Below are 13,020 nucleotides of genomic sequence, written 5' to 3'. Positions count from 1 at the left end.
TATGCAGTAGCACATATAGAAGAAGGGGAGGGAGCAAGAGAGAAGGAGAAAGAGAGAGGAGAGAAAAGAAAGGAAGAAAGGGAGGAAGGAAAAGAAAGGGAGGGAGGGAGGGAGGGAAGAAGGAAGGAAGGGAGGAGGGAAGGAGGAAGGAAGGAGGAAGGAAGAAGGAAGGAAGGAAGAAGAAGGGAAGGAGAGGAGGAAGAGGAGGAGGGGAGGAAGAGGAAGAAGAGGGGGAGGGAGAGGAGAAGAAGGAAGACTGACCACAGTAAGCACTTGAGGAATATTTCTCCCTGCTCCTGAGTGAATGAATGTCTTAGGGCTGGTTGGTGCTGAGGAGGGAGAGGAAGGAAAAGACAAAAGACCAGGAGTCCTGGAGTTAGGGAGTATCAGAGGTCACTAAATCAGCTGAAGTCAGACAATCCTGGGCCACAATGGAGGCAAGACATGCCTACGTGAGAGGAAAGGGGTATGAGACCAACCAGAGCCAAATGAGGCCAGTCTGGCCTGTCAGGAAGCCCTCTCAGCTTAGAAAGGAATCAGTCCTGTCCAGGCTTTCCTTTTGGGGTATTATGAAGTTAGACATGGATGAGATAGAGGACAATAGGAAGGGATTAAACATAACACCCGGGCATACACTTACTAGCAAGTTACTCACGTTAACAGGGATATTTCAAAAGCCTGACGTAATGGAAAGCAACGTCTAGCCTGTCTCCTCTCCTGATGTCCATGGGAGGAGGATAGAGTTTCACAACTCTTCTTTACTGAAAAGAGTAAAACCAAAGTGGAACTAAAAGTACGCAAAGTTCTTGGGCTCAAATTTGTTACTGGCAATTGAGCACCCTCTAGTGTCAATTAATGGGAAGATACCTTTGTTAAAATAAAAAAAAATAAAAAAATAAAAAAAAATAAATTTAAACAGTAGATAATTCCTGTGGACCAGTATCAGAGGCTGTCCTATGGGCTCCATACACATGCCCACATACACACTTATTTACATACACATGAGCATATGTGCATGCACAGACATACACACACACAAAGATACAATATATTTGAAGTTAGTTGTGGCATATAACCCTAAGAAAAGAAGAAAATAGCACAATTCACTACTGCTACTTTTATAAGGGGCTATAGCCAGATGATATTCACACTAAAGAGAGGTAGCCCCCCCCCTTTTTTTTGTTTTGGTCTTTTTGAGACAGGGTCTCCCTGTAGCCCCAGCTGGCCTGGAACTCACTATGCAGACCAGGCTGGCCTCAAACTCAGAGATCTGTCTGCCTCTGCCTCCCAAGTGCTGGGATTAAAGGTGTGCATTACCATGCCCAGCCTTTTTCTCCCTTTTAAAAAAGATTTTATTCTTTTCAGTAAAAATCTTTTTTTTAATTGATTTTGTTGCGTATTTCATAAAAACATCCCAAACAATCTTATTCATCTTTATACCTGCATCCCAAATGGCACCCTCCCATAGCCCCGCCCCCCACATATACTCTGTCATCCCTGTTACAGTCTACTGTGTTGTCGGCACCCCCAGTCATTCCCCAGTGCTTGTCTGTTTGCTGAATCTAGTCAGCCTATCTAGAGATCTTTCTTTTAGGGAAGATCAGCTGTTCCTCATCTAGCAAGCAATCTGCTGTCAATATTCCTTTAGATAACACTGGGGTCTGCTGTTCATTTTCCCAGTTCTATGCTGGGTTACTGTCTGCCTGAATTTGCATGGAACTTGTATATGCTGATACCTTTGCCACAGAAATCATATGAGCAGGTGCTCAGGAGCTTGTAGGACTGTGTTTCCACATTGTCATGCCCATCCTCCCTGGCTCTTACAATCTCTCTGCTCCCTCTTCCGAGATGGTCCTCGAGCTTCGGGTGGATGAAGTTTAATAAAGGAGTCCTTTCTGTCCAAGGACCATTATTTAGCAGATGCTTGATCTCTACACTTTGGCCATTTGTGACCTTTTGTGGTCCTGGCCCTCCATTGTATGAGGAAGCTTCATCATTACTGAGAGCTGATTCCTTGGCATCCTCTTCTTTATCCCTGTTCTATGTTCCATGAGCCTTAGGTATAGAGGATGCACTGTAGATGTGTCCCTTAGGCCTGAGCAATTCATAAACAATGTCCATGTGTGACCAGTTGTGGTATTTGGTATTAGTCTCTGACTGCTGCATAATGAGCTTCTTTGATGAATGGTGACTGGGATATTTGTCTGTAGATATAAGGATACATATTTTGCACATAGTAAGAAATCACATTAGTCTAGCGATGTGATAGTTTTGGGGTTTTCTCTAAGATCTATGACCACTCTGGTCATGTGTATTAGGTTATATTACAGTACCACACTTGAGTTTCCTCCCTTTGAGTAGGCGTTTAGTCAAATTAGGTAGCTGTTGATTACCCACAAGACAAAAGTGCCATTACTACACCAACGGAATATGCTGTGCTGGCCACTGATGTGGTTATTTGGTCTTGAAGCTGGTGCTGGATCATCTGTTGACATTTTCTGTTGACACTTTCATAGTGTTCTCCAAGGCTATGAGAGCTCGCCTTCAGGGGAAGTGGCTTCCAGGTCAACTGCAGCTCTATTTCTCCAAATCCTGTGTCTGACATATGTTCTGTCTTTGGCAGTAGGGTCTTACTTCAAGTTCTGGGAGGCCATCAAGGGCTGTGGCAATAGCCTGAGTAATTTTGGGAGTCTCTTGGACCACCTTGACCAAAAACTCAAAGGAAGGTATCTCCTGTCTGGCAGTGTTTCTTGTTATGTAGCCTTTAGCTACCCACATGGACGCTTAAAGAAATACACTGATCACTTTGATCTTTGGTTATACTTTTCCTTTTGGGTGTTTAAGACGATACAATTGGCCCAAATAAACCAATTTATTTTTAGTCTTAAGGTCATTTGAGGATCTGTTCCTCAGGAGTCACATGGGCTTTGGAGGAGCCTCTGGCTCTTTTCTTTTACCAGTTCCATCTATGTGAAAATAAGTCAAAGGTCCTGCTTGACCATGGCTGGCTTCACTTGGAAGCACAGAGAAAATGTTTCCTCTGTGTTGACCCTCTTCTTTGTAGACCAGACACTGGTTCAATTCCATCTGGTGGGGTCTCCATGGCCTCCCTGAACAAGAGGACTGTGACTCACCACAGTTACAGGACATTTTGAGAGATGCTCCATAGTCCTCTGTGCGTGTGTACATGCACATGGGTGCCAGAAGAAGGCGACAGATCCCATAGAATAGGAGTTGTAATCTACTTGAGTTTTCCATTTCTACATTTGTTTAAAGAGCCTTATTTTTATTTTAAACTTGTGTACAAAGCACTTTTTCATGTTGCTATCAGGTCACTTGCTGGACATCTATTACGCACAGATACTATGCCACATACTGTATTCTCTGATTAAAAGCACAGAGAAACATGTAGAGAGACCAGATATATCAAGCAAGTGATTATAATGTGCTGTGATAAGAAAAGATATGTGATATGGAAGAGAGGTCCAAAGTGTCAATAGAGTAGATAACTTGGCAAAGATGACATAACTGAATCTTGAGAATAAATGGTATCAACTGGGACATTTTTAATGGTAAATAATTCCAAAGAACTGGTTTAAATAATAAGAAATTTGTCATGAGAAGTCCGTGGTAGGGAAGGCTCAATACACGGTATGACTAAATGATGCCACCAAGAAATCAGATTCCTTTTACCTCTGCTCTGCCATCTTCAGGGAATGCTCTATCTTCTGTGGTTAGAGAACAGCTGCCAGCAGACATAATGGTCTCATGGTCTCTTGTCACTGAACAAGAAGGAAAGAACCATCTTTCCCAGAAATATCGTCTCCTCCAGTTCAAACTGACTGGGTGAGATGAGTTTACAAGGGAATGCAATCAGCTGATTGGCTTAGACTATTCAAAATCTACCCTTAGAGTTGGTGATGGATCATCTCCAAGTGTCCTACATCCATGAGCAAAAGCAGTGCTGTCAGCAAAGGAGACACATGATGGGCAGCTAACACAGCTGATGACAAAGAAGAGGAAAACTCCAAACACTGGAATAAACACATGAAAACCACAGAAGCACAGGAAATTAGCTTGGTATGGTTGGAGTGGTGGGAAACCTAAGGTTGGACACATCCTGTACTCTTGAGTTTCGCCTTTATTCCATAGGACAAGAGGAAGTTAACAGACTTGGGGGGGGGGCAGAGAATATGCTACAACTGGGCCTTTTAGAAGGATAACTGTGGAAGGATTATCAAAACAACGAAAACTGAGTAGGAAACAAATGTCACAGACTCAACTGGCAGGCTACTTAACAACAGCCCAAGCTTGGTACCATGGAGCATGTCTTTAATCCTACTACTCCGGAATCAGAAGCAGGAGGATCTTGGTGAAATCAAGGCCAGCCTATTCTATACAGCTGGGGCTATAGGGAGACCCTGTCTCAAAACAAAGCAAAACCACCAAAATAACAATAATCCAGACAGAACTGGGAGAGGGAGAAGAAAAAAAATAGGATGGGAATTAAAAAAAATTTACCCAAGGCACTGGAGAGATGGCTCAGCAGTTAAGAGCACTGACTGTTCTTGCAGAGGACCCGGGTTCGAGTCCCAGCACCCACATGGCAGCCACGCACTGTCCTCAACTCCATTTCCAGGGGAATCCAAAGTCCTCTTCTGACCTCCGCGGCACTGCATGACACAGGTGCACTCACATACATGCAGGCAATATACTCATACACATAAAATAAAAATAATAAATAAAATATTTTTAAAAAATTACCCAAATAGGAAAAGCTAGGCAAGACAATTCTATATCTAATTAAAAAAATATGTGTGTAGGTATGTACACACATCACATGAGCACACGCATCACATGAGCTTGACGGTACACAAGTGAAGGTCAGAGGACAATGTGCAGGAGTCAGTTCTCTTCTTTCCACCATGTGGGTCCTGGGGATAGAACTCAGGTTGTTAGGCTTAGTAAGTGCCTTTACCCACTGAGTCATCTCACAAGCTCCTAATGCTTTCCTTTTAAAAAAAAAAAAAACAAGTGAGAAAATTAAGCTTCAAACAGGCTAGGTGACTTACTTGAGATGATAAAATTATAGTCTGGTGCAGTGGTGTATCTGCAGTGTCAGCTACTTGAGAAGCTAAGGCAAAAGGATCGTTTGTGCTTATCAGTTTAAAACCAGCCTGGGTAACATAGTGAGACACCCTTCCCAACATTAAAAACAAAACAAAATCACAAAACCATAAACAGAATTCAGAAGTAAATAGAAGCCTGATGCCCAAAGTCAGTATATCACAAATATACCTAAAATCCAACAATGCTCAAGAAAATAAAACTGTTTCAAATCTTGTAATCTAAAAGATGTTCTAAATGATGTGTTAAAGTTCTAAGTGTTAAAGTGACTCTTACTCCAATTTTAACATAAAATTGACATTATGTCACATAATGACTTTATTATGTTTTTAAAGTTTCTATACTACCTGAGATAGTAAGGGTACCCAAAAAACAATTTGTTAACCATCAAATTTATAGACTATTAAATTTTTTAAATAAGAAATTTAAAACCCATGTAGCTTGTATTGAAAAAATTTTGAATGTTTTACATACAAGCCTGACAAAGTGCTCACATCTGTAATCTCAGCTCTTGGGAAGCTAAGGCATGGGTATTCTGGCTAGTTAAGAGGCCAGCTAAAGTACATAGTGAGTTCTAAGCTGGCTTGGCCTGCATAGCAAAACCCTGCCTCAAAATGAAAAAAAAAAAATAAACATACAAACAAACTCAGCACTGAGCCAGCAGGCACTTAAAAAGTTTGTTCTACATTAAGTCTCTCTCTGAAATTTCTGATTTGAGGTTTGGAGGTAGCATATCACTATGTTGCCTAAGTTGGCCTGGAATTTGAAAACCTCCTGCCTCAGTAACTGTGATTAGATGCACACAGTCACCACACCTGGCTTAAAATTTTGGTTTCTGGTAACTAGCTTCAACTAAGATCAACCTAAAGGAAAACGTTATCTTGCTTTAAAAAAACAAAAACCAAAACCACCTGTTTTAGAACAAAGTCACTTTCTATATTGAGTATTTCACTGTAAAGCTTAATTTTGTTTTATCATTGCGCTAAGTGTGGGTTAACAAAAGATTATCATTTTGGGGGGGGTGCTGGAGAAATGGCTCAGCAGTGAAGAACAGTTAACAATGCTGTTCTTCCAGAGGACCCAGGTTCCATTCCCAGCACCCACATGGTGGCTGACAACCATCTATTAACTCCAGTTCCAGGAGCTCTGAACCCTCTTCTGGCCTCTACAGGCATTGCATGTTGTGATGCATGTGCACTCATGCACATAAAAAGGTAATTTTTTCCACTAAAAATTATAAGCAATGTGCTTTTTAGCTTATTGGCCTTCTTGTTGATCCAATTTCAGCAAACATGTCAGTTATTCTAGAATACAGTTGTTGAGCATAAATGTACTATAGTTAACCAGGCATGTGTTTATATGATTATATGGTTAATGTCAATCTTTCCCGCTAAATAGGTACAGTACTATTTTCATTCAGACAAAATATGACTATAAGTATACAAAAACGATGCCTGAAATATCAACTTGGCCAATGACACCACAATTTTATCACTTACCAGGCTAGAAATAGAAACTCTTGCAGAACTCACAAGTGTTTTCTTTAAACCTACCAGCTGAAACACTCCATGAATCCAGAATGTAAAAAAACAATCTCAACATAATAAATGTTGTGCATGAAAAACTTGTGCGAACATTATTCTTGGTAGAGCCTGGGCTACGTGAGTCTCTTCTCCTCCCACCCCTCTCGTGTGTGTGTGTGTGTGTGTGTGTGTGTGTGTGAGAGAGAGAGAGAGAGAGAGAGACACACTCAATGGTAAAAGATTGAAAACTTTCCCTCTAAGATCTACAACAAGCTAAGGAGGACCATTTTCATTACTTCTAGTCAACAAAGTACTAGGAATCACAGCTGAGCAATAAGACAAAGAATAAATAAAAAGGGCATTCAGATTGGAAAGGAAAAGATAAACTGACTGCTTTCAGATGACCAGATCCTCTAAGTAGAAAACTTTCAAAATTATACACATTAAAAAAGAAAAAGCTGGCCGGGCGTGGTGGCACATGCCTTTAATCCTAGCACTTGGGGGGCAGAGGCAGGCGGATCTCTGTGAGTTCGAGGCCAGCCTGGTCTACATAGGGAGTTCCAGGTCAGCTGGGGCTACAGGGAGACGCTGTTTCAAAAAGACCAAAAACAAAAAACAAAAAAGCCTATTAGAATAAACATAGCAAAGCTACGGAACACAAAAACCAATACAAAATAAGGTGCAATTTTATAGACTAACAATAGGTTCTCACCTATAATCCCAGCACTTGGGAGGAGGAGAAGACAGGAGGGCCGATTCAAGTTCAAGCCTGGCCTGGTCAACATAGTATGTTACAGGCCAGCCAGGGTTACATAAGGAGACATTGTCTCAAAACAAAAACAAAGCAAAAACGGACATTAACAATTTTATTTAGAAAAAAAAGAATACTTAGGAGTAAACCTAACTAAAAAACCATTATTGAAAGTGCTTGCTTTGTTGATACATGTACTGGAATGGAAGTAATACAGAAGATATAGCCTCTTGGAAAAAAAGAAAAAAGAAAGCTGGGCATGAGCACACCTGTAATTCCAATGCTTGGAAGGTAGACGCAGGAAGATTAGGAGTTCAAGGCCAGTCTAGGGCTACATGATACCATCAGAGAAAAAAATCCTAGGGCATGCTGGTGGGAATGAGAGAAAGAAAATGGATGAAGGAGAGGAGGAAGGAAAGAGGACTAGGGAAAAACACTACTGAAAGAAATTTAAAAACTCAAAAGAGGGCTGGAATGATGGCTCAGTGGGTAAGAGCATTGGCTGCTCTTCCAGAGGACCCAGATTCAGTTTCCAGCACCCACAAGGTGGTTAACAACTATCCATAACTCGAGTTCTAGGAGATCTGACATTCACTTCTGGCCCCCTCCGGGATTGCATGCATCTGGTGTACTTACATACATACTGGCAACACAATTATACGCATAAAAATAAAGAATAAACAAAACACTCAAATACAAAGACATTAGTATTCAAGGTCTGGAAGATTTAACATTGTTAAAATATTAACAGGGAGTCATGGAGATGGAAAAGCAGGTAAAAGCCCTTGCCACCAAGCCTGAAGACCTAAGTTTGATACCTGGAACCCATATGGTAGAAAAACAAGACTCTCACAAATTGTCCTCTGTCCTCTACAAGTGTATCAGAGCACTCAATACACATGTGAACGCATAAATAAACAAATGCAAGAAAGTTAATGCTACTCAAAGCAATCTACACATTTAATATAATTCTTACTGAAATCCCAGTAGTTTTTTTTTTTTAATTAGAAAAATCCTTTCTAAAATTCCTATGGCATATCAAGGGATCCCAATGCAAAACAAAAACAAAGTAGAGGCATCTCACTTTAAAAAATTTCAAATCTTACTATAAGGTACAGCAATAAGAGAAGGGAGTGGTGGCACATGTCTTTAATCCCAGCACTTGTGGGGGCAGATGCCAAGCCTGGTCTACATAGTGAGTCCCAGGCTAGCTGTGGATGCAGGGAGACGGAAAAAACTTTCATGACTTTGGAATTGGCAATGATTTCCTGTAAATGACATCAAAAGAACAAACAAGAAAAACCCAAAAAACTAGGCAAGTAGGACTTCACCAAAATTGAAAACTTTTGACAGGCTAAGGGTGTAGCTTAGCCTGAGCCCCAGCAGTGAAGAAAAAAACACTTCTAATGGTCTTTGCTGGGTATGGTGATACATGTTTGCAATCCCACCTCTTGGGAACAGAGGAAAAAAAGATGACTAGTTCAAAGGCTAGCCTGGCTATACAGCAAGACCTGATCTCAAGTAAATAAACCCTTTTTCACATAAAAAGACAGATGAAAAGGCAAACCACAGATAAGTAGAAGACATGTGCATTCTGCTACAGGTGCCAAGCCCGACCTGAGGTCAAGTTTCATTCCCAGGAATCAGATGGAGGAAGAGAACTGATTCCTGCCTCCACAAGTGTGCTGTACATGTGCTCGCATGATCATAAACACAAACACAAGGTAAATAAATGTAATCTTACAAAATCTTATGTCTGGTAAAAAAATCAATATTCAGAAAACAAAGGAACTTTTACAATTCATCAACCACACAAAACTTGATTTTAAAAATGGGCAAAGTAGCCGGGCGTGGTGGCGCAGGCCTTTAATCCCAGCACTCAAGAGGTAGAGGCAGGCGGATCTCTGTGAGTTCAAGGCCAGCCTGGTCTACGTAGTGAGTTCCAGGTCAGCTGGGGCTACAGGGAGACCCTGTCTCAAAAAGACCCCCTCCCCAAATAGGCAAAGTATGGGCTGAAGAGATGGCTCAGCAGTTAAGAGCACAGGCTACTCTTGCAGAGGACCTGGGTTCAATTCCCAGAACTCACATGGCATCTGACAACCACCTGTAACTTCAGTTTCAGGGGATCTGATACCCTCTTCTGACCTCCTTGGGCACTGATGACATGGATGCACCTACCTACAGGTAGGCATTACATACGTATACATAAAAAAGAAAAATAATTAGCATATGCCTGCAATTCCAGCACTAGAAGGCTGAGAGTTTGATGCTGGCTTGGGCTATGAGACCCTCTCTCAAAAAAAAAAACAAAAAAACTAAAAACAAAAAACAAAAGGGCAGAGAAGATAAATAAAATGCCACTAAGCACAGGAAAAGATATTCACCACTAATCATTAGGAAAATACAAATCAAAACCACAACATAATACCACTTCACACTCATTAGAATGGCTATTATAAAGGGAAGGGGAACCGCCCTCCCACCAAATTCAATGGACCTGGAGAGAGAAGAAAGAAATCCTAGGGCATGCTGGTGGGAATATAAACATTTCTGGGTATAATAAATACCCCAAACATATGGAAACAATGGCTCAGAGAGGTATTTTTACATCATGTTCACAGAAGCATTATACACAGTAGTCAAAAGGTAGAAGCAACTCAGGTGCTGTGGAAGGATTAATAAGCAAAATGTAGTATATACTTAGAATGGATTATTCAGCCCTAAAAAGGAAGGAAATTCTGACACTATACAACATGGATAGACCATGAAGCCAATCACAAATGGATAATACTGTATGATTCTATGATTACACTTATTATGCGGAACCTAGTGTAGTCAAATTCACAGAGAGTAGAATCACAGATGCTAGTGGTTGAAGGTAAAAATGTTAAGTGTTTAATCAGTACAGGGTTTCAGTTTGGGAAGTTGAAAAGAATTTCTCAGATGAGGGCTGGTGTGTCACTTGGTAGCAGAACCCAAGCTTAGCATGCATGGAGCCCTGAGTTCACTATCAGTCATAAGGGGATAAAAAGGATTCTGCAGCCTGGACAACCAAGATCATTCAGCAGGTAAAGGCACTTGCTGCATAAGCCTAGAGACCTGAGTTTGATCCCTGGGACTCACAGTGCCATAAGAAAACTAACTCCCACAAGTCATCTTCTGACTTTCACACGTGCCCTGTGGCATATGTGCATGCACACACAATAATAAAATTCAGAAAAAAGCTTTTCTTTAGGGGCTGGAGAGATGGCTCAGTGGTTAAGAGCACTGACTGCTCTTGCAGAGGACCTGGGTTTGATTCCCAGCACCCACATGGCGGCTATGAACCGTCCTTAACTCCAGTTCCAGGGAAGTCCAAAGCCCTATTCTGACCTTCGAGGCATTGCATGACACAGGTGCACTTATATACATGCAGGCAATACACTCATACACATAAAATAAAAATAATATTAAAAAAAGCTTTTCTTTAAAGAATTCTGCAGATGGTGATGCTAATAGTGGCATAACTGTAAATGTTGTGTACAGAGCTGTACAGTTATCAATGGTTAAGGTGGTAAATTTAATTTTGTACATTTTACCAAAGTACACACGTACATGTATACACAAACATACCTGCTATGCAATCCTCCTTAATGACTCTACCCCACCCCAGTTCAATGGTAGAACATCCCTAGGTTTAATCCTCAGCAAATTTTTTGTAGAAAAAAAATTTTTTTTAAGTAAAATTTGCTGGGTGTGGTGGCATACATCAGCACCCTCAGCACTTGGGAGGCAGAGGAATGATCCTAGTTCAGGACTGCAACTCTGAATCAGGTAATAACAGCTAGCTCATTTCATTCTTGCCTCATTTTAACTCAATCAGTAGATCTCAGATGGGTTCACCTTGACTTTCTAAGAAAAACCTGTAACGGTTCCTTATGCCTTACTCAAATCTCAATTCAGCACTTAAACCTTTCTACAAACAACCTTCCAGTTGTCTCTAATATTTCCTATGGAAAACATTCTTCCAAGGAAATTCCACTGTCAGCTCACTTTTGTCTCCCTCTATTTCCCTTCTCCAAAGCTAATCTCCAACCCAATTTATATTCTTGCTTTTCTCTCAAAGTAACTGCTCCAACTTCTGTAAATACAAAACACCCATTGACCAATTGAAATTCTGAGTATTCCAGGAAGTTCTTTAAACTCCTAAGGCCCCACTAGAACTCCCTCTACCCTGAACATCCACAGCATTCTTTGTATTAGTAAAATCTTAATAGACTGGTTTCTAGACTCCTGTGACTATATCTTTTCCCAATAAGAACCTTATGGCAAAGTCTATTATATATTATACTATCCCAACTCTGGTATAATGCAAGCACAAAATGTATCTTCAATAATCACTTGTGTGATTTTGGGTGTGTTGAGTTTAGTGACTAAAATATGAAAACAAAATCACTTGGTTGTATTGTAGTTCTGGTTACCTGTGACACACCACACTATAAATAAAATTGCTGTGACCCAAGAAAAAGAGAGGAGGAAACTAGACAGTATAACCTAGAAAATAGTCACTGGTGTTTTAAATCCTAAAATTAGAGTCTGGTACAAAGAACATCTTTAATTTTTTTCATTTTTGGTCTTTTTGAAACAGGGTTTCCCTGTAGCCCCAGGTGGCCTGGAACTCACAGATCCACCTGCCTCTACCTCTGCCTCCCAAGTGCTGGGACTATAGATATGAGACACCACGCCCGGACAAAGAACTTCTTTAAACGCTCATCGTGTTAGTATACAGAATACAGGAGTTAAGTTTTATGGGATAAAATACTGACCTAGGGCTTCACTGAACTATGCAAGATGGAGCCATGCTATAATTTTATGAAAATGTAGCCACTGACCTAAGAAAACTACAAATGAAATGTCACTCAACTTTCATTAAATTCAAGTGTATGGAGGAGTGGGCTCTTCAGCAGTTATTTTGAGGCAGCTGTTGGGTTCAGAGAGAGGTGCTTTCAACTTTATTGCACAAAGGCCCAGGAACTGGGATGAGAAATGGTGAAGAAGAATGAAATCATGAAGTCTAAGCAGCCCTAGGCACGGAGGGAAAAGGGCATGAAGAGGCCTAGGTCGTAGTTTGGGTCTCGCTGGTCACCAGCTGTAAGACACCACCCTGGCAACTCCCTCTTTTCTGGGTCCAGTCTCCTCACTTTAAAGCACCAAACACACCACATCACTAAGGGTTTTCCTGACTCCAAAATTCCAGAAGTCTAATCACAGCTGCTGTTAACAATGCATGAGTCTTAGAACTTTCAATCTTCCACACTTCAAGAAGAAAGCAATTCATTTCAGCAATCTACAAGAAACAGATGCTACTGAGATACAAAAGATACTGCTGGTTGAAAAAGCTAAATAATTGAGCAGAAATGCCTCTCTGCTCAGTAACATGTTTTAGCAGAGGGAAGAGTAGTGTGCTGGTACAGAGGGCCAAGACTGCTTTAGCAAATCAGGCCTACTCCAGAGAGCTTATTATATGGAATGTGAAGAGGTGCTATTGTAGTTCCAATAGGAACAAGAGTTTCTCCAAAAGGGGTGTGAAAGTTCTCATGGGGGGGGAGTGAGAGAGGAAGAGGGGAGAGAGGAAGAAAG

The 13,020-nt window shown here is 41.0% G+C and overlaps 1 protein-coding gene across 1 annotated transcript in view; it reads right to left on the bottom strand.

The window, feature by feature from the left end:
- Btbd7 (BTB domain containing 7) overlaps positions 1-13,020 on the bottom strand; it is a 154,827-nt gene that overhangs the window by 140,603 nt on the left and 1,204 nt on the right. The gene's annotated exons all lie outside the window — the stretch shown is intronic.

This window comes from Nannospalax galili, unplaced genomic scaffold (genome assembly GCF_000622305.1).
Source record: "Nannospalax galili isolate Female #2095 unplaced genomic scaffold, S.galili_v1.0 scaffold107, whole genome shotgun sequence".
Taxonomy (NCBI): Eukaryota; Metazoa; Chordata; class Mammalia; order Rodentia; family Spalacidae; genus Nannospalax; species Nannospalax galili.
This window is presented reverse-complemented; position numbering and strand designations above follow the sequence as displayed.